This window comes from Ranitomeya imitator, chromosome 4, assembly GCF_032444005.1.
Source record: "Ranitomeya imitator isolate aRanImi1 chromosome 4, aRanImi1.pri, whole genome shotgun sequence".
NCBI classification, from domain to species: Eukaryota; Metazoa; Chordata; class Amphibia; order Anura; family Dendrobatidae; genus Ranitomeya; species Ranitomeya imitator.
The window spans coordinates 193,208,579-193,229,016 of record NC_091285.1 but is presented as its reverse complement, the minus strand read 5'-3'; the positions used below and the strand labels follow the sequence as shown (position 1 = coordinate 193,229,016).

The following is a 20,438-nucleotide window of genomic DNA, read 5'->3' as shown; positions in this document are numbered from 1 at the left end:
CCCCAACACACCCCTAACCCTAACCACAACTCTAATTCCAACCCTAACCCTAAGGCTATGTGCCCACGTTGCGGATTCGTGTGAGATATTTCCGCACCATTTTTGAAAAATCCGCGGGTAAAAAGCACTGTGTTTTACCTGCGGATTTTCCGCGGATTTCCAGTGTTTTTTGTGCGGATTTCACCTGCGGATTCCTATTGAGGAACAGGTGTAAAACGCTGCGGAATCCGCACAAAGAATTGACATGCTGCGGAAAATACAACGCAGCGTTCCCGCGCGGTATTTTCCGCACCATGGGCACAGCGGATTTGGTTTTTCATATGTTTACATGGTACTGTAAACCTGATGGAACACTGCTGCGAATCCGCAGCAAAATCCGCACCGTGTGCACATAGCCTAATTCTAAAGGTATGTGCACACGCTGCGGAAAACGCTGCGGATCCGCAGCAGTTTCCCATGAGTGTACAGTTCAATGTAAACCTATGGGAAACAAAAATCGCTGTACACATGCTGCGGAAAAACTGCACGGAAACGCAGCGGTTTACATTCCGCAGCATGTCACTTCTTTGTGCGGATTCCGCAGCGGTTTTACAACTGCTCCAATAGAAAATCGCAATTGTAAAACCGCAGTGAAATGCGCAGAAAAAAACGCGGTAAATCCGCCATAAATCCGCAGCGGTTTAGCACTGCGGATTTATCAAATCCGCAGCGGAAAAATCCGCAGAGGACCAGAATACGTGTGCACATTCCTAACCCTAACCCTAACCCTACCCCTAACCCTACCCCTAACCCTACCCCTAACCCTAACCCTAACCCTACCCCTAACCCTAGCCCTACCCCTAACCCTATTCTAACAGTGGAAAAAAAAAATTTCTTTATTTTTTTATTGTCCCTACCTATGGGGGTGACAAAGGGGGGGGGGGGGGTCATTTATTATTTTTTTTATTTTGATCACTGAGATAGATTATATCTCAGTGATCAAAATGCACTTTGGAACGAATCTGCCGGCCGGCAGATTCGGCGGGCGCACTGCGCATGCGCCCGCCATTTTGGAAGATGGCGGCGCCCGGGAGAAGACGGACGGGACCACGGCTGGATCGGTAAGTATGATAGGGTGGGGGGGGACCACGGGGGGGGGGATCGGAGCATGGGGGGGGGAAATCGGAGCGCGGGAGGGGTGGAACGGAGCGCGGGGGGCGTGGAACGGAGCACGGGGGGCTGGAATGGAGCACGGGGGGGGTGGAACGGAGCACCGGGGGGGTGGATCGGAGTGCAGGGGGGGTGATTGGAGCACGGGGGGGTGATTGGAGCACGGGGGGAGCGGACACGAGCACGGGGGGGAGCGGAGCACTGGACGGAGGGGAGCCGGAGCAGTGTACCGGCCAGAACGGAGGGGTGGGGGGGCGATCGGAGGGGTGGGGTGGGGGCACACTAGTATTTCCAGCCATGGCCGATGATATTTCAGCATCGGCCATGGCTGGATTGTAATATTTCACCCGTTATAATGGGTGAAATATTACAAATCGCTCTGATTGGCAGTTTCACTTTCAACAGCCAATCAGAGCGATCGTAGCCACGAGGGGATGAAGCCACCCCCCCTCGGCTAAACTACCACTCCCCCTGTCCCTGCAGATCGGGTGAAATGGGAGTTAACCCTTTCACCCGGTCTGCAGGGACGCGATCTTTCCATGACGCCGCATAGGCGTCATGGGTCGGATTGGCACCGACTTTCATGACGCCTACGTGGCGTCAAAGGTCGGGAAGGGGTTAACAACGTAGCAGACAAGGCAGCCCATGACCAGACAGGCCCTTCTGACATTTGCCAGAATTGCCAGATGGCCAGTCCGGCCCTGCTGGCTCCCAATTTCCCAGCGTATCCAGTTTAAATTACTAACACTGACCTACAAAGCCATCCGTAACCTTTCTCCTCCGTATATTTCCACACTACTCTCTCAATATCTTCCCTCACGTAATCTCCGGTCCTCCCAAGACCTCCTCCTTTCCTCCATGCTTATTCGCTCCTCACTCAATCGCCTCCAAGACTTCTCCCGAATATCACCCATCCTCTGGAATTCAGTGCCCCAACACATCCGGTTATCCACTACTTTTGGATCCTTCAAAAGAAACCTGAAAACCCACCTCTTCAAGGAAGCTTACAGCCTGTAAAGACCACACGGCCAGCTCAACACCATCGGAGCTACTGCAACCCTCGACCTCCTGTCTCCTTCCCCATAATCCTGTAGAATGTAAGCCCGCAAGGGCAGGGTCCTCTTCCCTCTGTACCAGTCTGTGATTGTTAGTTTTGTTTACTGTAAGTGATATTTGTATTTGATGTAACCCTTTCTCATGTACAGCACCATGGAATTAATGGTGCTATATAAATAATAATAATAATAATCTAATATATAATTGCCTAGAATACTACTTCCTGCAATTTGTGCCAACTTCCGTGGCTTTGTCCGGAGCTAATGTCCGGAGCTAATGTCCGGAGCTAATGTGCGGAGCTAATGTCCGGAGCTAATGTCCGGAGATTAACTGCCTAGAATACTACTTCCTGCAATTTGTGCCAACTTCCGTGGCTTTGTCCGGAGCTAATGTCCGGAGATAAGTGACGTCAACAGTGTCCAGTGTCTGATTGGTCGCTCGCAGCAGGCGGCAACCAATCAGAAACGTGCCGTACTGTGACACACTCCGCCCACCATTTTGGTGTGATTTTTGAATTTTTACCTCACAGCAACTTTCTACTGCGTGGAGGCGGGCCCAGTGACGTTGCTCTTCAAGCTCCTGCCGAATTTCGTCAAAAAAATGATAATACCATTTACCAAAACTATATATATTTAGTTGTGAAGTGGTTCAGTGATATTTTCACACCAATTTTGAACTTTTGTTTGGTGTTTTCTCCATATACTGCCTATTATTTTTGTTCTTTCTTACTATTTATTAATTGTATTATTCTTACATTTGAATAAATAAAGTATATATGGATTCTAGACTCCCGATTCTTTAGAATCGGGCTGCCATCTAGTAATAATAATAAACCCCTTCAGATGGATTTACAGTGTGGGACAAGACTTAAGGACGGAAGGTATGGAATATTGTTGTCTGGTTTTTTTAACTTTGTTTCAGGTGACAAGGGTCTTCAGGTGGATTAAGAGTATAATAAAATATTTCAACACCCTGTGTCTTTATTTCATTAAAATACTTTGTAATAATGTGTGTGTGTTTTATTAACCATTTCATACTATTGGATTAATAATGGTTGTGTCATAATTGACGCCTCTCCATTATTAATCTGGCTTAATGTCACCTTACAATAGCAAGGTGACATTAACCCTTCATTACCCCATATCCCACCACTACACAGGAATGGGAAGAAAGAGGCTAAGTGCCAGAATAGGCGCATCTTACAGATGTGCCTTTTATTCTGAGGTGGCTGGGGGCAGATGTTTTTAGCCGGGGGGGATGGGGGGGGGGGCAATAACCATAGACCCTCTCCAGGCTATTAATATTTGCCCAGTCACTGGCTTTCCCACTCTGGCGGAGAAAATTGCGCGGGAGCCCACGCCAATTTTTTCTGGGATTTAACCCTTTAATTTAATAGCTAGACACACCAAATTTTACACAGACACTTGTTACATTAGTAAAGAGGAATATGTAATAAAAGAAGGGATATGAGATGGTTTATTGTATGTAAACCATGTCTCATATCCTGTCTTGTTGGTGAAGGAGATAGGAAAAGCAATCTTGCAGTACGGATGCCATACAGATTACATACGGAGGATGACATGCGCAAAATACGCTGCCACACCCTGCCTACGGATGACATACGGATCACTATTTTTGGAACATTTCTGCGTATTACGGCCATAAAAAACGGACCATATTTTCATACGCTGAGTATGATGCCGGCCTTAGATTGCACTCGTCTGACTTATATGTTCGTGTGAGTGACCCCTGAGATAAAACATTTCCCTGTCTGTTTAAAAACCATGTTTTGCGTCCTCCCCTGCCCAGCAGCTGTGGAGTGATCAGACACGGCCATTACACAGTACACAGCAGGGGCACATTTATATGATTATCTCAGCACAGGAACATTTTTAACAAATCAAAAGTGTGGGGATTATTTTTTTCTGGAATATGATAATTAAAATGTACTTTGTGTAAAAACCCCTTTAATAAAACAGCTGCCTCTGACGCCACCATGCTTCCTGGAGAATGGCATGTATAAGGCCGGTCTTGATGAATCAGGGCCATAGGCTTTCCGGGACCACAAGTCTGCCCCACATACGGAGAAAGTAATGATGCACCCTGTACAGTAACTGTTCTGGACAGAGGGAAGGAATTACAAGCCATTTCTCGTGGCAGAAGTGAACACATCTTCCGACAAGAACAACCAAATATTGTTCGATATGTTTGGTGATGTCTATTTACATCAACAGGAAAAATAATGTATCCACTTTCCAATACAGAAGTTATTTCCTGTACCTCACTAGTTGGCTCTGCTCTATAGACTGGGAAGGCCTGCGCAGAGTCATGTCATTAGATACGTTAATGACAGATGCACAGCACTGCTGACACGGCACTAGAACACTATATTCCGTATGCAGCTCTACGTTAGCACCTTCTAATCCTTTCTTTTTTGCAGATGGAGTGCGGGCGTTCTGGTACCCGGGCGGAGAGTTGGTGCTAGTTTTGAGAGTACGTAGGCATTTTCTTTTCTCCCCGTTATTTGTTCTTACTTAATGCCACACATCATGAAATGACATTACAGATAGTGGCAAGTGTTGGCTCTAATCTTGGCCAAATGTGTAGAAAAAGCCCGATCCTTCCTCCGGCACTGTATACATTACATGATTGGGAACTAAATTTAGCCCGGTGTGACACCTTACTGTACGGGTAGACTGCAGGCTCGGGGGAAGGACTTGCTGTTTACATCTGTCTGCTGGCTGACCTTTAAATGACTTTCATATAGAGATTTCTGCAATGCCTTACCGTGCACAGACTATACAGTGCAGCTGCTTCACACTTCTGTCTACCAGACAGGCGGCTAAGATTATACACAGATTCAGTCATATACTAACTCCAATATGAGAATGGAAGGGGGACGTGGAGAAACCACACCATGTGACCATAGAGGTGCTCCCACCCCAAACATGGTACCAGCAGACATACTAAAGGTCTGTTAGGATGATGGATAAGATGTTAGTGTTGAAAGCAGCAGCAGGCGTACGTGTTCGCTTCAGGCTGGAGAAGTGTAAGGGCAAGTGCCCTCGTAATGAAAACAGTGGATTTACAGTAGAGGTGCCATGTACAAGATTTTACAGGGGTTGTCTGGGCATATATTAATGACCTCTCCTTAGGATAGCAGAATAATATAATAATCAGCGGGGGTCCGACAACCCCTGCTGATCAGGATACTGCATTTACTGTGAAAAATGAAGGTCATTATAGCTGAGAAGTATTTAATTTCCACCCACCCAGCCTGATTGACAGCTCCGCACAGTCTCTCCTACTGCTGAGATCTCTCACAGCTCAGTACAAGCTGTAACTGTTAATTCAGGCTGGGCACTGGAGTCGCTTACAAGTCCAAGTGTACACATCTTAATATTAGGATTATGCAGCCATTTTGACATTTTTTTTTCTAAGTATATACACTAGAATCATCAGGTATAAGAGACTTAACAATGTATGCAGTTTGTATTGTGAAATCTTGCTATACATTGAACGGCGCTGTACTGCTCAGCATTTGCAGCCAGAGCAAATAACAGCTGATCGGTAGGGGTGCAGCATGTTGGACCCCCATTTATCTGATCTATCCTAAGGAGAGGTTATCTATAGTATATGCCTTGACAATCCTTTTAATCTCTTGCACAGCTGTGGAAAAATATAAGCAATGTCCATGGATCATTGGATGTCAGTGCAATATTGTCCCAAAGCTCTCGGCAGTGGTTCTTACGGAATGCCACACGGGAATGTACCCAAGGGTGTCGCACATCAATTTTGCACCTGGTGTAACATATGATCAAGCAGGTTGCAAGAACAAGCTCAATCCTTTTTCACCTGATGACGGACTCTTGACATTTGTAGACCTTGTCACCAAGTCAAAAGTGGCCAAATTTCAAGTAACTAAATAATTTACCTTATGTAATGCAACATTTTGAGGCTTATCTTTGTTTCATGCCCTGGATTTGGTGCTTTGGAAGATGCAAAAAAATAAAAACCTTTTATTCTCTATAATGGAATCATTTTTGTGACGTTTCAGATATTGTTCACATGCTACAATCACTGTATTTAAAGGACATTAGAGTTGGGCGGATTGATTCACCGGACTCTGGTCCATTGGTCAGGTCAGAAGTCTGTCCACAGCCGAATGCTCGGGTCTCTCCCTACAGTCCGCAGCCACATTTTCCCACTGCTTGCTCTGAAACATTTCAGAGTAAAGGACTAGCGAACCTAGGAACACTTCGTTCAGTCTTTCAGCCAGTGTGCTGTCCGTATAAACATCTGTAATCGGCAGCACAGCACTGGTCAATATTCTTTATGGACCTAGTAATGACAGATATGTCACTTAAAAAAGCAGCAGGTTCTGTTCAATGGTTCCGTGTAACACGGATGTGAAGATCTGGCTGAAATTACTGGACAAAACAGGGCAGCATGAGGCACTACTTTGTCAGCTACCATAATGGGCTCCATGCCAGAAAACCTTCATAGTCAATGGGATTTGTCAATGACGCTGGTGACTGGCATTTCTGTTACTTACAGAATTAGTAATGCTGCTGTTAGCAGAATCTTAGTTGCATTTCTAATTTAAAAAAAATGACATTAAAAAAAATCTCCAATCTTAGATTGGAAAGTGAGAATTCATCTCACAGGTAGTCACCCTACATGTGCATCTCGCTGCCTCCCCTGCTCAGATCAGTGTTCAGTTCATCTTACTTCTAAGGCCGATTTCACACGTCAGTGTCTCCGGTACGTGAGGTGAAAGTTTCCTCACGTACCGGAGCCACTGACACACGTAGACACATTCAAATCAATGCATCTGTGCAGATGTCATTGATTTTTTGCAGACCGTGTCTCCGTGTGCCAAACACTGAGACATGTCAGTGTTCGTGGGAGCGCACGGATTACACGGACCCATTAAAGTCAATGGGTCCGTGTAAAACACGGACCCATTGACGTTGTCCGTTTGCAGTTCGTGTGCCGTGCAGGAGACAGCGCTACAGTAAGCGCTGTCCCCCCCACTGGTGCTGAAGCCCCATTCATATCTTCCCTGCAGCAGCGTTTTCTGTAGAGAAGATACGAATATTCCTTTTTTTTTTGTCTGTTTCTCATGTTTAAAATAAATATCCATGTCCCCACCCCCCTCCCACCCCCTGTGCGCCCGCTCGCTTTTCTTAAAATACTCACCCGGCTCCCTCGCTGGTTGGCGCTGCTTCCTGTCCTGGCCGCACCTTCTACTGTATGAGCGGTCACGTGGGGCCGCCGATTACAGTCATGAATATGCGGCTCCACCTCCCATAGGGGTGGAGCCGCATATTCATTACTGTAAATGAGCGGCCCCACGTGACCGCTCATACAGTAGAAGGTGCGGCCAGGAGAGGAAGCAGCGCCAACCAGCGAGGGAGCCGGGTGAGTATTTTAAGAAAAGCGAGCGGGCGCACAGGGGGTGGGGACATGGATATTTATTTTAAACACGAGAAACAAAAAAAAAGAAAGAAAAGGAATATTCGTATCTTCTCTACAGCAAACGCTGCTGCAGGGAAGATATGAATGGCGGCTTCAGCACCAGATGCAGGGGACAGCGCTAAACTTTAGCGCTGTCTCCTGCACGGTGCGTGTGGTATCCAGTGGGCACACGTGTGCCACACTGATGTGCCACAGAAACGCACGGGCACACGGATAATTCCGGTACCGGAATTATCTGGACGCGTGGGACTGCCCTAAGACGGAGACCCAAGTTTCACGGGGAGTTCAGTGGTAAGGGCTCATACTCACTTGCGAGCAAAACGGACTAGTGCAATCTGATGAAAAAAAAAAGAAAATTGGATTGCACTCGGACCAATGTTAGTCAATAGGTAACATCTCATTTGTGATTTTTTTTCTCAGCTGAAATCAGACTGAGAAAAAAAAAAACGCAGCATGCTGCGATTTGCTGAGAGTCTCGGACGAGACTCGCCAATGCAAGTCAATGGGTGTGAGAAAAAAAAAACAAAAAACGCACAGCACTCGGACCATGCGAGTGCTGTCCGATTTTTACGCATCGGTGTCCTTTGAAAAGCCGGTAATTCAATTGCCGGCTTTTGCCATCTCCTTCCCAAACCCGACAGGATATGAGACATGGTTTACATACAGTAAACCATTTCATATCCCTTATATTTTTACATATTCCTCACTAATAATATTACAAGTGTCTGTGTGTAAAATTTGGGAGCTCTAGGTGTTAAAATAAAGGGTTAATATGGATATGGGGCAAGTGTCTGTATGGAGCATCTTATGGGGCCATAATGTTTGTGCAGCACTATATGGGGCCATAATCAGCATTTGTGCAGCATTATATTGGGCAAATGTGTCTATGGAGCATCTTATGGGGCCATTAACCTTTATGTAGGATTATATGGGGCATATTTTAAAATGGAGCATCTTATGGGACTATCATAAACTTTATGGATCATTATATGGGGCTCCTGATTCAATATGGATATTCAAAAACACTTCTGATGTCTCAATTAATTTTACTTTTATTGGTATCTATTTTTACTTTTGACATTTACTGGTAGCTGCTGCATTTTCCACCCTAGGCTTATACTCGAGTCATTACGTTTTCCCAGTTTTTTGTCGCAAAAGTAGGGGGGGAGGGGGTCGGCTTATACTCAAGTATACACGGTATATATCTCTATACTATGTGTAGACATTTAATCTGTTCTATTGCAACCTGTCAGTGTGATTTTACTGTAAGCGCACAGAACTGCTGCACGCAAAAGCTCATGTTAAAATCAAATTGCACACGGATGTTGCAATAAAAAAATTAAAAAAAAAAAACAAAAAAAAAACGCATTGACATCGCGTGACAATCGCATGTTATCTCCGTTTTTTCGGTCCAGAAATCGGACCTTTTTTTTTTTTTTTACTCACAAATGGGTATGAGCCCTAAGTGTAAAACATGCACCACTGTTTTTTGTTCATTCTTATATGATGTTAAATATATGCTCATACGATTAAATAAATCTGAGATCCCTCCATTAACTGGTGGCTCAGCCCATCCATTGCAAGTAGAACAGTTTTTACAGTGACCACTAAAAGCACTAAACCTGGTGCTGTAGGAATACGTATGGGCAAAGCTATATACAGGCACGATACAAGATATTTTCATCTAAACCAGTTTATACAGTCAATATAGCTCCTGTCACATGTCCACAAAAAAACAATGACCTGTCACCAGGCCAAAAGTGACTAGTTGTTTTCTTATATTATTTCCGCTGTTCCTTTTTCTCTTTTAAATCTGCCATACGGGTCCAGATATGGGCCTTTTTATTTAGTGCCAATTTATATGGTGTTTACCAAGAGGGCATTGCTCAGAGGGTTTTATGGGGATGTTTCTTCAGGCTGCTCTGCATTATTACCCTGCGAGATAAAAACAAATGAGCAAATACCCTATTAGGCCAGCATCACTCTAGCATGCTGCGATTGTCCGGGACCGAGGAAAACGGGAAAAGAAGAAAAAAAAAGGAAAAAAAAAAAAAAAAAATTGGCAGATGGGATCTGCCCCCTAGCTTAACATTGGTCCAAGTGCAATGGGATTTTTAATCGCATTGCACTCGTCCATAAGTCGCCAGTGTGACCCCGGCCTAATAGTACATACAGGTCCTTCTCAAAAAATTAGCATATAGTGTTAAATTTCATTATTTACCATATTGTAATGATTACAATTAAACTTTCATATATTATAGATTCATTATCCACCAACTGAAATTTGTCAGGTCTTTAATTGTTTTAATACTGATGATTTTGGCATACAACTCCTGATAACCCAAAAAACCTGTCTCAATAAATTAGCATATTTCACCCATCCAATCAAATAAAAGTGTTTTTTAATAACAAACAAAAAAACCATCAAATAATAATGTTCAGTTATGCACTCAATACTTGGTCGGGAATCCTTTGGCAGAAATGACTGCTTCAATGCGGCGTGGCATGGAGGCAATCAGCCTGTGACACTGCTGAGATGTTATGGAGGCCCAGGATGCTTCAATAGCGGCCTTAGGGTATGTTCACACGTTCAGGATTTCCATCCTTTTTTTTTCCTGACTGTTTTTTAAAAAACTGCAGCTCTTGGCAGAAAACGCAGGTCCTTTTTTGGTCCGTTTTTGATGCGTTTTTTGATGCGTTTTTTGATGCGTTTTTTTGATGCAGTTTTCTAGCCAGAGTCTGTGTGTTTTCTAGGAATTTTTTTAGGGTTAAAATGGCTGAAAATACCCTAACCCTACCCCTAACCCTAACCCTACCCCTAACCCTACCCCTAACCCTACCCCTACCCCTAACCCTACCCCTAACCCTAACCCTACCCCTAACCCTACCCCTACCCCTACCCCTAACCCTACCCCTAACCCTACCCCTAACCCTACCCCTACCCCTATTCTAACCTTAGTGAAAAAAAAAAAAAAAAATTCTTTATTTTTTTTTATTGTCCCTACCTATGGGGGTGACAAAGTGGGGGGGGTGTCATTTACTATTTTTTTATTTTGATCACTGAGATAGGTTATATCTCAGTGATCAAAATGCACTTTGGAACGAATCTGCCGGCCGGCAGATTCGGCGGGCGCACTGCGCATGCGCCCGCCATTTTGCAAGATGGCGGCGCCCAGGGAGAAGACGGCCGGACGGACACCGGGACGCCGGGTGAGTATAAGGGGGGGAGATTAGGGCACGGGGGGGGCATCGGAGCACTGGGGGGGGGCATCGGAGCACTGGGGGGGGCATCGGAGCACGGGGGGGGCGGGATCGGAACACGGGGGGGGCAGCCACACTCCGCCCACGCACTTCCGCCCGCTCCCCGCACTTCCTGCTGCAGCGGTTCTGCACATCAAACCGCAGTAAAACCCGCAGATATATTTTTGATCTGCGGGTTTTACTGCGGTTTGGACCTCACAATGGAGGTCTATGGGTGCAGAACCGCTGCGGCTCCGGAAAAAGAATTGACATGCTCCTTCTTTTTTCCGGGAGCTATTCAGCGCGTCTTTTTTTTTACAATTTCCGGACCATGTGCACAGTGTGTCCTGTTTTCCATAGGGTACAGTGTACTGTACCCTGCATGGAAAACAGCTGCGGAACCGCAGCGGCAAAACCGCCGCGGTTCCGCGGTAAAAAACGCACTGTGTGAACATGGCCTAAAGCTCATCCAGAGTGTTGGGTCTTGCGTCTCTCAACTTTCTCTTCACAATATCCCACAGATTCTCTATGGGGTTCAGGTCAGGAGAGTTGGCAGGCCAATTGAGCACAGTAATACCATGGTCAGTAAACCATTTACCAGTGGTTTTGGCACTGTGAGCAGGTGCCAGGTCGTGCTGAAAAATGAAATCTTCATCTCCATAAAGCATTTCAGCCGATGGAAGCATGAAGTGCTCCAAAATCTCCTGATAGCTAGCTGCATTGACCCTGCCCTTGATGAAACACAGTGGACCAACACCAGCAGCTGACATGGCACCCCACACCATCACTGACTGTGGGTACTTGACACTGGACTTCAGGCATTTTGGCGTTTCCTTCTCCCCAGTCTTCCTCCAGACTCTGGCACCTTGATTTCCGAATGACATGCAAAATTTGCTTTCATCAGAAAAAAGTACTTGGGACCACTTAGCAACAGTCCAGTGCTGCTTCTCTGTAGCTCAAAAGTGGCTTTACCTGGGGAATGCGGCACCTGTAGCCCATTTCCTGCACACGCCTGTGCACGGTGGCTCTGGATGTTTCCACACCAGACTCAGTCCACTGCTTCCTCAGGTTCCCCAAGGTCTGGAATCGGTCCTTCTCCACAATCTTCCTCAGGGTCCGGTCTCCTCTTCTCGTTGTACAGCGTTTTTTGCCACATTGTTTCCTTCCAACAGACTTACCATTGAGGTGCCTTGATACAGCACTCTGGGAACAGCCTATTTGTTGAGAAATTTCTTTCTGGGTCTTACCCTCTTGCTTGAGGGTGTCAATGATGGCCTTCTTGACATCTGTCAGGTCGCTAGTCTTACCCATGATGGGGGTTTTGAGTAATGAACCAGGCAGGGAGTTTATAAAAGCCTCAGGTATCTTTTGCATGTGTTTAGAGTTAATTAGTTGATTCAGAAGATTAGGGTAATAGGTCGTTTAGAGAACCTTTTCTTGATATGCTAATTTATTGAGACAGGTTTTTTGGGTTATCAGGAGTTGTATGCCAAAATCATCAGTATTAAAACAATAAAAGACCTGACAAATTTCAGTTGGTGGATAATGAATCTATAATATATGAAAGTTTAATTGTAATCATTACATTATGGTAAATAATGAAATTTAACACTATATGCTAATTTTTTGAGAAGGACCTGTAGTGTTAAATTTCATTATTTACCATAATGTAATGATTACAATTAAACTTTCATATATTAAAGATTCATTATCCACCAACTGAAATTTGTCAGGTCTTTTATTGTTTTAATACTGATGATTTTGGCATACAACTCCTGATAACCCAAAAAACCTGTCTCAATAAATTAGCATATCAAGAAAAGGTTCTCTAAACAACCTATTACCCTAAACTTCTGAATCAACTAATTAACTCTAAACACATGCAAAAGATACCTGAGGCTTTTATAAACTCCCTGCCTGGTTCATTACTCAAAACCCCCATCATGGGTAAGACTAGCGACCTGACAGATGTCAAGAAGGCCATCATTGACACCCTCAAGCAAGAGGGTAAGACCCAGAAAGAAATTTCTCAACAAATAGGCTGTTCCCAGAGTGCTGTATCAAGGCACCTCAATGGTAAGTCTGTTGGAAGGAAACAATGTGGCAGAAAACGCTGTACAACGAGAAGAGGAGACCGGACCCTGAGGAAGATTGTGGAGAAGGACCGATTCCAGACCTTGGGGAACCTGAGGAAGCAGTGGACTGAGTCTGGTGTGGAAACATCCAGAGCCACCGTGCACAGGCGTGTGCAGGAAATGGGCTACAGGTGCCGCATTCCCCAGGTAAAGCCACTTTTGAACCATAAACAGCGGCAGAGGCGCCTGACCTGGGCTACAGAGAAGCAGCACTGGACTGTTGCTAAGTGGTCCCAAGTACTTTTTTCTGATGAAAGCAAATTTTGCATGTCATTCGGAAATCAAGGTGCCAGAGTCTGGAGGAAGACTGGGGAGAAGGAAATGCCAAAATGCCTGAAGTCCAGTGTCAAGTACCCACAGTCAGTGATGGTGTGGGGTGCCATGTCAGCTGCTGGTGTTGGTCCACTGTATTTCATCAAGGGCAGGGTCAATGCAGCTAGCTATCAGGAGATTTTGGAGCACTTCATGCTTCCATCGGCTAAAATGCTTTATGGAGATGAAGATTTCATTTTTCAGCACGACCTGGCACCTGCTCACAGTGCCAAAACCACTGGTAAATGGTTTACTGACCATGGTATTACTGTGCTCAATTGGCCTGCCAACTCTCCTGACCTGAACCCCATAGAGAATCTGTGGGATATTGTGAAGAGAAAGTTGAGAGACGCAAGACCCAACACTCTGGATGAGCTTAAGGCCGCTATTGAAGCATCCTGGGCCTCCATAACATCTCAGCAGTGTCACAGGCTGATTGCCTCCATGCCACGCCGCATTGAAGCAGTCATTTCTGCCAAAGGATTCCCGACCAAGTATTGAGTGCATAACTGAACATTATTATGTGATGGTTTTTTTGTTTGTTATTAAAAAACACTTTTGATTGGATGGGTGAAATATGCTAATTTATTGAGACAGGTTTTTTGGGTTATCAGGAGTTGTATGCCAAAATCATCAGTATTGAAACAATAAAAGACCTGACAAATTTCAGTTGGTGGATAATGAATCTATAATATATGAAAGTTTAATTGTAATCATTACATTATGGTAAATAATGAAATTTAACACTATATGCTAATTTTTTGAGAAGGACCTGTACAAATAACTTTGGGGACTTATTTAATGTTTTGATCAAAAACAATAAAAGCCATCCCACCATGACAAGGTGCACCCTAATCAGGATGGCACCTAACTCTTGTAGTTCGCCTCACTTGTCAGCAGAAGTAAGATTGATAAGGGCAGAGTAGGACCCGAGTCCCCACTGTTCAGACGCCTACCTGTGGAAAGCTATATAAACTAAATGAAGAGTCCAACAAGGGGGAGCCACTGCCCTGTTTGTACAAAGTACAGAGAACTAACCCAAAACAAATAAATATTGAGCCAAAGCACATGATGGAATAAGTGCAATGCATAGGTGTGTATTCACACTGTGGCCATTTAACAAGCAGAACCCAAGAGAAACAAAATGAGCAAACACCTCATTAAGTAAAGGCATGGTAATACTCCATGTAAACATGTAAATAACAGGGAACTTAGTGAACATTATTTTTATAAGAAAAAAAACTAAAAAGCCATCCCACCGTGACAAGGTGTGCCCCGATCGGGACGGTACCTAACTCTTGTAGTTCAGCCCACTATGTGGCAGCAGACGTAAAAAAGAGATAAGGGCAGAGTAGGATGCCTACATAGTTCTTTGGTATTTGATACTCCTATATACTGTTTGGCTGGTCAGGCATTCTATTTTGTAACAGACTTTACTGTACCAGGGATATCCAATAGTATTCAGGCAGTGGTGTCGTATTTTCATGCAAAATTGCACTGTTTCTGATTAATGCATACATCACAATTGCGGCTTGTTTTGCACTATTGGGACTTTGTATAGCACAGCCATGCCCTGATATCTTACCTACATTTGTTTATAGTTATTGTATTAGTGCAATATCCTTATCATATGTATTTGACCTATTTGCTTAGTTCCTAGGGGGATTCACCTGTTCATGGGGTTGTTTTTTCACTGTTTTTATGTAAATTTTGTTGAGTGTGTTTCTTGGATTTTTGAAATAATTGAATATTGGGTGTTCCCCAGCATTTGGTATGTTTCTTTTCTTTTTTTTGTTGAGCGGTACCAGTGACCTCTCAACTCTGGAAGCTGTCAGCTCCCGTAGAAGACCATCAGGGAAGCTGCCAGGGACCGTGCCGGGAGCAGGTGAGTATAATGGGGATGGTGAGCAGCATTGTGCAATATTCACCTGTCCCCGTTCCACCGCCGGGCTCTGTCTTCCGCGTCCTCTGCACTGACGTTCAGGCAGAGGGCGTGCACTAACCATCGCGCCCTCTGACCTGAGCGTCACAGCAGAGGACACGGAAGATAGAGCAGCGCCCAGGTGAATATTGCAAGTGCTGGGGGCCTGAGCGACGAGAGGTGAGTACGTCATTTTTTTTTTTCTATAGCAGCAACAGCAAATATCTCTATGGGGCATCTTATGAGGCCATAATCAACATTTGTGCAGCATTATATGGGGCAAATGTCTCTATGGAGCATCTTATGGGGCCATAATCAACATTTGTGCAGCATTTATATGGGGCGTATTTTGTATGGAGCATCTTATGGGGCCATCATGAACTGTATGGAGCATTATATGGGGCTCCTGATGCAATATGGATATTCAAAAACACTTAACCTACTGATGTCTCTATTTTACTTTTATTGGTATCTTTATTTTTGACATTTAGGCTTATACTCGAGTCATTAAGTTTTCCCAGTTTTTTGTGGCAATGTTGGGGGTCTCGGCTTATACTCGAGTATATACGGTTCCTTGTGTCATTTACATGTACTATTACTAATTACTTATAGGGTATTTACTCATCTTGTTTCTATCTTAGGTTCTGCTTGTGAAATGGCCAGTGTCAATACACACCTAAGCGCTGCTCTTATACACTTACACAAGATAAGACTTTATGTACATTATTATTATTAATTTATATAGCACCATTAATTCCATGGTGCTGTACATGAGAAAGGGTTACGTACAGGGTTATAGATATCGTTAACAGTAAACAAATTTACAGTCAGACTGGTACAGAGGGGAGAGGACCCTGTCCTTGCGGACTTACATTCTACGGGATAGTGTACCGTACATGTAATGTATATAAAAATGAATGCAGACAATCTTAGAAATGTAGGACTCGTGAATAACCCACAGAAACCTATATTGTAGGTAGAAGAAGAAAAGATTTGTTAGAGGACACAGCATTTCCCTTTTCTGAGTCTAGCCTGGCTTCTGGGGAATACAAACAATAATAGTCATCATCTCCTGATCTATTCACCACACTGTACTCAGTTAGTTCCAGCAGCTATGTACCTGGTTCTAACAGATTCATAGTGCCAGGCTGTTCTATGTACAAAACAAATCCTATGAGGTCAGGAAAAGCATAGTCACAGATCTAAGCCGGCCATAAATACATGTGTCATGTAATATGGACGGTACATAGGTCCTACAAGAAGGTTTAGGGCAAACATGCGAGGAAAGCACAAGATCAAGAAATACTGAAGAACATGTAGCCACATCCAGTATCTCCCTTAGTGGTAGACAATAACCGGAACAGGCCAAAATGGCCAGAAGTATGAGCGGTCCAATCTGCATATTTTCGGGTCGGGCATATCGACTTTAGGTTAGGAAACAACACAGCGTCTCACAGTTCTAGCAAAGTGGGTGGATTTTATAGTCCACTGAAATGACATCCCCTAAGCGGACACGTGGTGCGTTTGTAATCCGTATGTCCATTTCCCTTGAGAGTACGCAGAGTTTTATGTGCAGCTTTTTCCCATAGAAATCTACAGGTAAATAACGCACTAAAAACAAAATCTGCATGTAACATAAACATGACTATCAATAACGTTTTACCAGCAAGTACAAAAAAGAAAGTTTTATGTAAGACATGACATTAGAGAAAACAAAATGCAGGGAACACATGTAGGAAAACCGCAAGTAACTAACTCTGCATCACCAGAAACTCACCAAATACCTCATTGTGGGAACGTAGCCTAAAACATGCCTGGTGTAATGTTCACAAGGATTCAAAGGGTTATTCCCATCTGGGACATTTATGTACGGAGAAGTACGGAGAATGGGGGGAGAAGGGCTGGTACGGAGAATGGGGGGTGGAGGAGTCAGGCAAGTGCGGAGAATGGGGGGGGGGGGGGGAAGAGGAGTCGGGCAAGTGCGGAGAATGGGGGAGGGGGGAAGGGGAGTCGGGCAAGTGCAGAGAATGGGGGGGGGGAAAGAGGAGTCGGGCAAGTGCAGAGAATGGGGGGGGGGAGAAGAGTCGGGCAAGTGCAGAGAATGGGGGGGGAAAGGAAGTTGGGCAAGTGCAGAGAATGGGGGGGAGAAGGAGGAGTCGGGCAAGTGCAGAGAATGGGGGGGGGGAAGAGGAGTCGGGCAAGTGCAGAGAATGGGGAGGGAAGTCGGGCAAGTGCAGAGAATGGGGGGGGGGGGGGGGAAGAGGAGTCGGGCAACTGCAGAGAATTGTTGGGGGGAGGAGGAGGAGTCGGGCAAGTGCAGAGAATGGGGGGGAAGAGGAGTCGGGCAAGTGCAGAGAATGGGGGGGCGGAGAAGGAGGAGTCGGGCAAGTGCAGAGAATGGGGGGGAAGAGGAGTCGGGCAAGTGCAGAGAATGGGGGGAGGAAGAGGAGTCGGGCAAGTGCAGAGAATGGGGGGGGGAAGAGGAGTCGGGCAAGTGCAGAGAATGGGGGGGGGAAGAGGAGTCGGGCAAGTGCAGAGAATGGGGGGGGGGGGGAAGAGGAGTCGGGCAAGTGCAGAGAATGGGGGGGGGGAAGAGGAGTCGGGCAAGTGCAGAGAATGGGGGGGGAGAAGAGGAGTCGGGCAAGTGCAGAGAATGGGGGGGAGAGGAGTCGGGCAAGTGCAGAGAATGGGGGGGGGAAGAGGAGTCGGGCAAGTGCAGAGAATGGGGGGGGGGAAGAGGAGTCGGGCAAGTGCAGAGAATGGGGGGGGGGGGGGGGAAGAGGAGTCGGGCAAGTGCAGAGAATGGGGAGGGGGAAGAGGAGTCGGGCAAGTGCAGAGAATGGGGAGGGGGAAGAGGAGTCGGGCAAGTGCAGAGAATGGGGAGGGGGAAGAGGAGTCGGGCAAGTGCAGAGAATGGGGGGGGAAGAGGAGTCGGGCAAGTGCAGAGAATGGGGGGGGGAAGAGGAGTCGGGCAAGTGCAGAGAATGGGGGGAAGAGGAGTCGGGCAAGTGCAGAGAATGGGGGGAAGAGGAGTCGGGCAAGTGCAGAGAATGGGGGGAAGAGGAGTCGGGCAAGTGCAGAGAATGGGGGGAAGAGGAGTCGGGCAAGTGCAGAGAATGGGGGGGGGGGGGAGGAAGAGGGGTCGGGCAAGTGCAGAGAATGGGGGGGAGAAGAGCAGGTACGGAGAAGGGGGTTCAGGCAAGTACGGAGAAGGGGGGGGGGGGGGAGTCGGGCACATACGGAGAAGGGGGAGAAGGGCACGTACGGAGAATGGGGGGCGGGAGACAGGCAAGTATGGAGAATGCCAAGTATGGAGATAATGGGGGGGGGGGAAGACGGGAAAGTAGAGAGAATGGAGTGAGAAGAGCAGGTATGGCAGACATCTGCAGCAGCCACTGGAAGGTGGTGGAAGCCCTGTAGCCAAGGTGTGGCCTGTACATCACACACGCGCCATACATTTTGGACACTTATAAGAAGCTGAGCTTGTAGCTGCCTATACAGTTTAGAGAGTAGTTGGACAAATGCTCATGATCCGGTGCCATCCATCCCAATCTCCGCTCCGCCAAGAACGCATGTGTTCTGAATGAGGAGAGGGGTCCACCATCGGTGACAGCGGAGATCCCATGACAAATGGATTGGGAGTGTGGGGATCCAATTGCCGGATCCGGTGGATTCCACATGGTTGCCACCGTTTCGATCCCAGCTTGGTTGGTTGGTGTTAGATGGCATGCTGCCCCCTGTCAGGGTCCCGGTGCTGAGCTATGGGGGGCTGGGGGTCACCGAGGACATGGTGGTCACTGGTGAATGCTCCTCAGCTGTCCATTGTTAGGATTCTGCTTCAGGGAGACTCTAGGCCACAGGTACAGCGGGGTGTACAGGGCTGGAGGCCTGTGACGGCCATGATGCCCCACACTGGCTCCCTGCGGGTCCGCGGCGCTGCATGCTGCCCTCCACAACAAAGGAGCCACCGGCAGACACGAGGGACATCAGCAGAAGCGGCCACTACCGGGGAAAGGAGCGGCGGCGGCTCCGGACTGGCGAGCCCGCCCTGACAGCGCTCACCCGCCATCACAAGGGCCCACAGGACAGACAGGCGGCAGACCCCACAGCCCGGCCCGGCCAGCACACACCGCTGCCCCCGGGGGCAGACACACACACTGCTCACCTGCCGCAGTACCTGCTCCCGCCGCCTCTTCTCTCCGCTTCAGCCGCTCGTCATCCGCCTCCCCCTGCCCTCCACGATAATGGACCGATCCGCAGGCCCCACCATCCGCGCCAGGAAGGCGCTCACCGAGGCCCAGTCATACAATTCCGTGTACTAAGCACCGAGAACCGGGAAAAAAACCGGGACCCCCCCTCCCCGGTGCAGAACAGATGGGGCGGGGGAGATTACCGTACATAACCTAACATACACGCGTGAGACAGTAAATACCACGATGACGCTACCCACATGGGCGTGGCCATAAAGAAGGAGCTGGCGGAGAGTGGATCAAAGGAGGTCACATGACAGGGACGTAGGGGGAGGGGACTCAGTCCTGCTGCGGCCCTGTGGATGGAAGTGAAAAATAATAATAAAGGAAGTGGTGGCAGCAGCGAGCAGTCTGTGGTTGGAGGTACTGACGGGACAGAGATGGCGAGGGCTGTGACAAGCCGACTAGGAGATAGAAGGGGGACGTGGGAAGAAGTCTGGGAGAACAAGACGAGAAAGGGAATGCACGGGGGGCAGTCTGGGAGAGAATAGGGGGGTGGGAGAAAGCAAAGAGGGGGAGCAGTCTGGGAGAGAATAGGGGGGTGGGAGAAAGAAAAGACTGGGAGCAGTCTGGGAGAGAATGGGGTGGGAGAAAGCAAAGACTCGGAGCAGTCTGGGAGAAAATGGGGGGTGGGAGAAAAAAAAGACTGGGAGAGAATAGGGGGGTGGGAGAAAGCAAAGACTGGGAGCAGACTGGGAGAGAATAGGGGGGGGGTGGGAGAAAGCAAAGACGAGGAGCAGTCTGGGAGAGAATTGGGGGGTGGGAGAAAGCAAAGACTGGGAGCAGACTGGGAGAGAATAGGGGGGTGGGAGAAAGCAAAGACTGGGAGCAGACTGGGAGAGAATAGGGGGGGTGGGAGAAAGCAAAGACAGGGAGCAGACTGGGAGAGAATAG

At 47.0% G+C, this 20,438-nt stretch overlaps 1 protein-coding gene across 5 annotated transcripts in view; it reads right to left on the bottom strand.

The window, feature by feature from the left end:
- The window catches only part of RNF44 (ring finger protein 44), a 71,502-nt gene extending 51,767 nt beyond the window's left edge, over positions 1 to 19,735 (bottom strand). For 2 of the 5 annotated variants that reach the window (XM_069764199.1, XM_069764203.1), the window contains exon 1: positions 19,460 to 19,720. The gene's annotated coding sequence lies outside the window, so the exon portion shown is untranslated. Of the gene's footprint in view, positions 1 to 19,459 lie in introns of all 5 variants that reach the window. The other 3 variants (XM_069764193.1, XM_069764201.1, XM_069764195.1) reach the window with 3 other exon arrangements.
- Between the last annotated feature and the right edge of the window lie 703 nt (positions 19,736 to 20,438).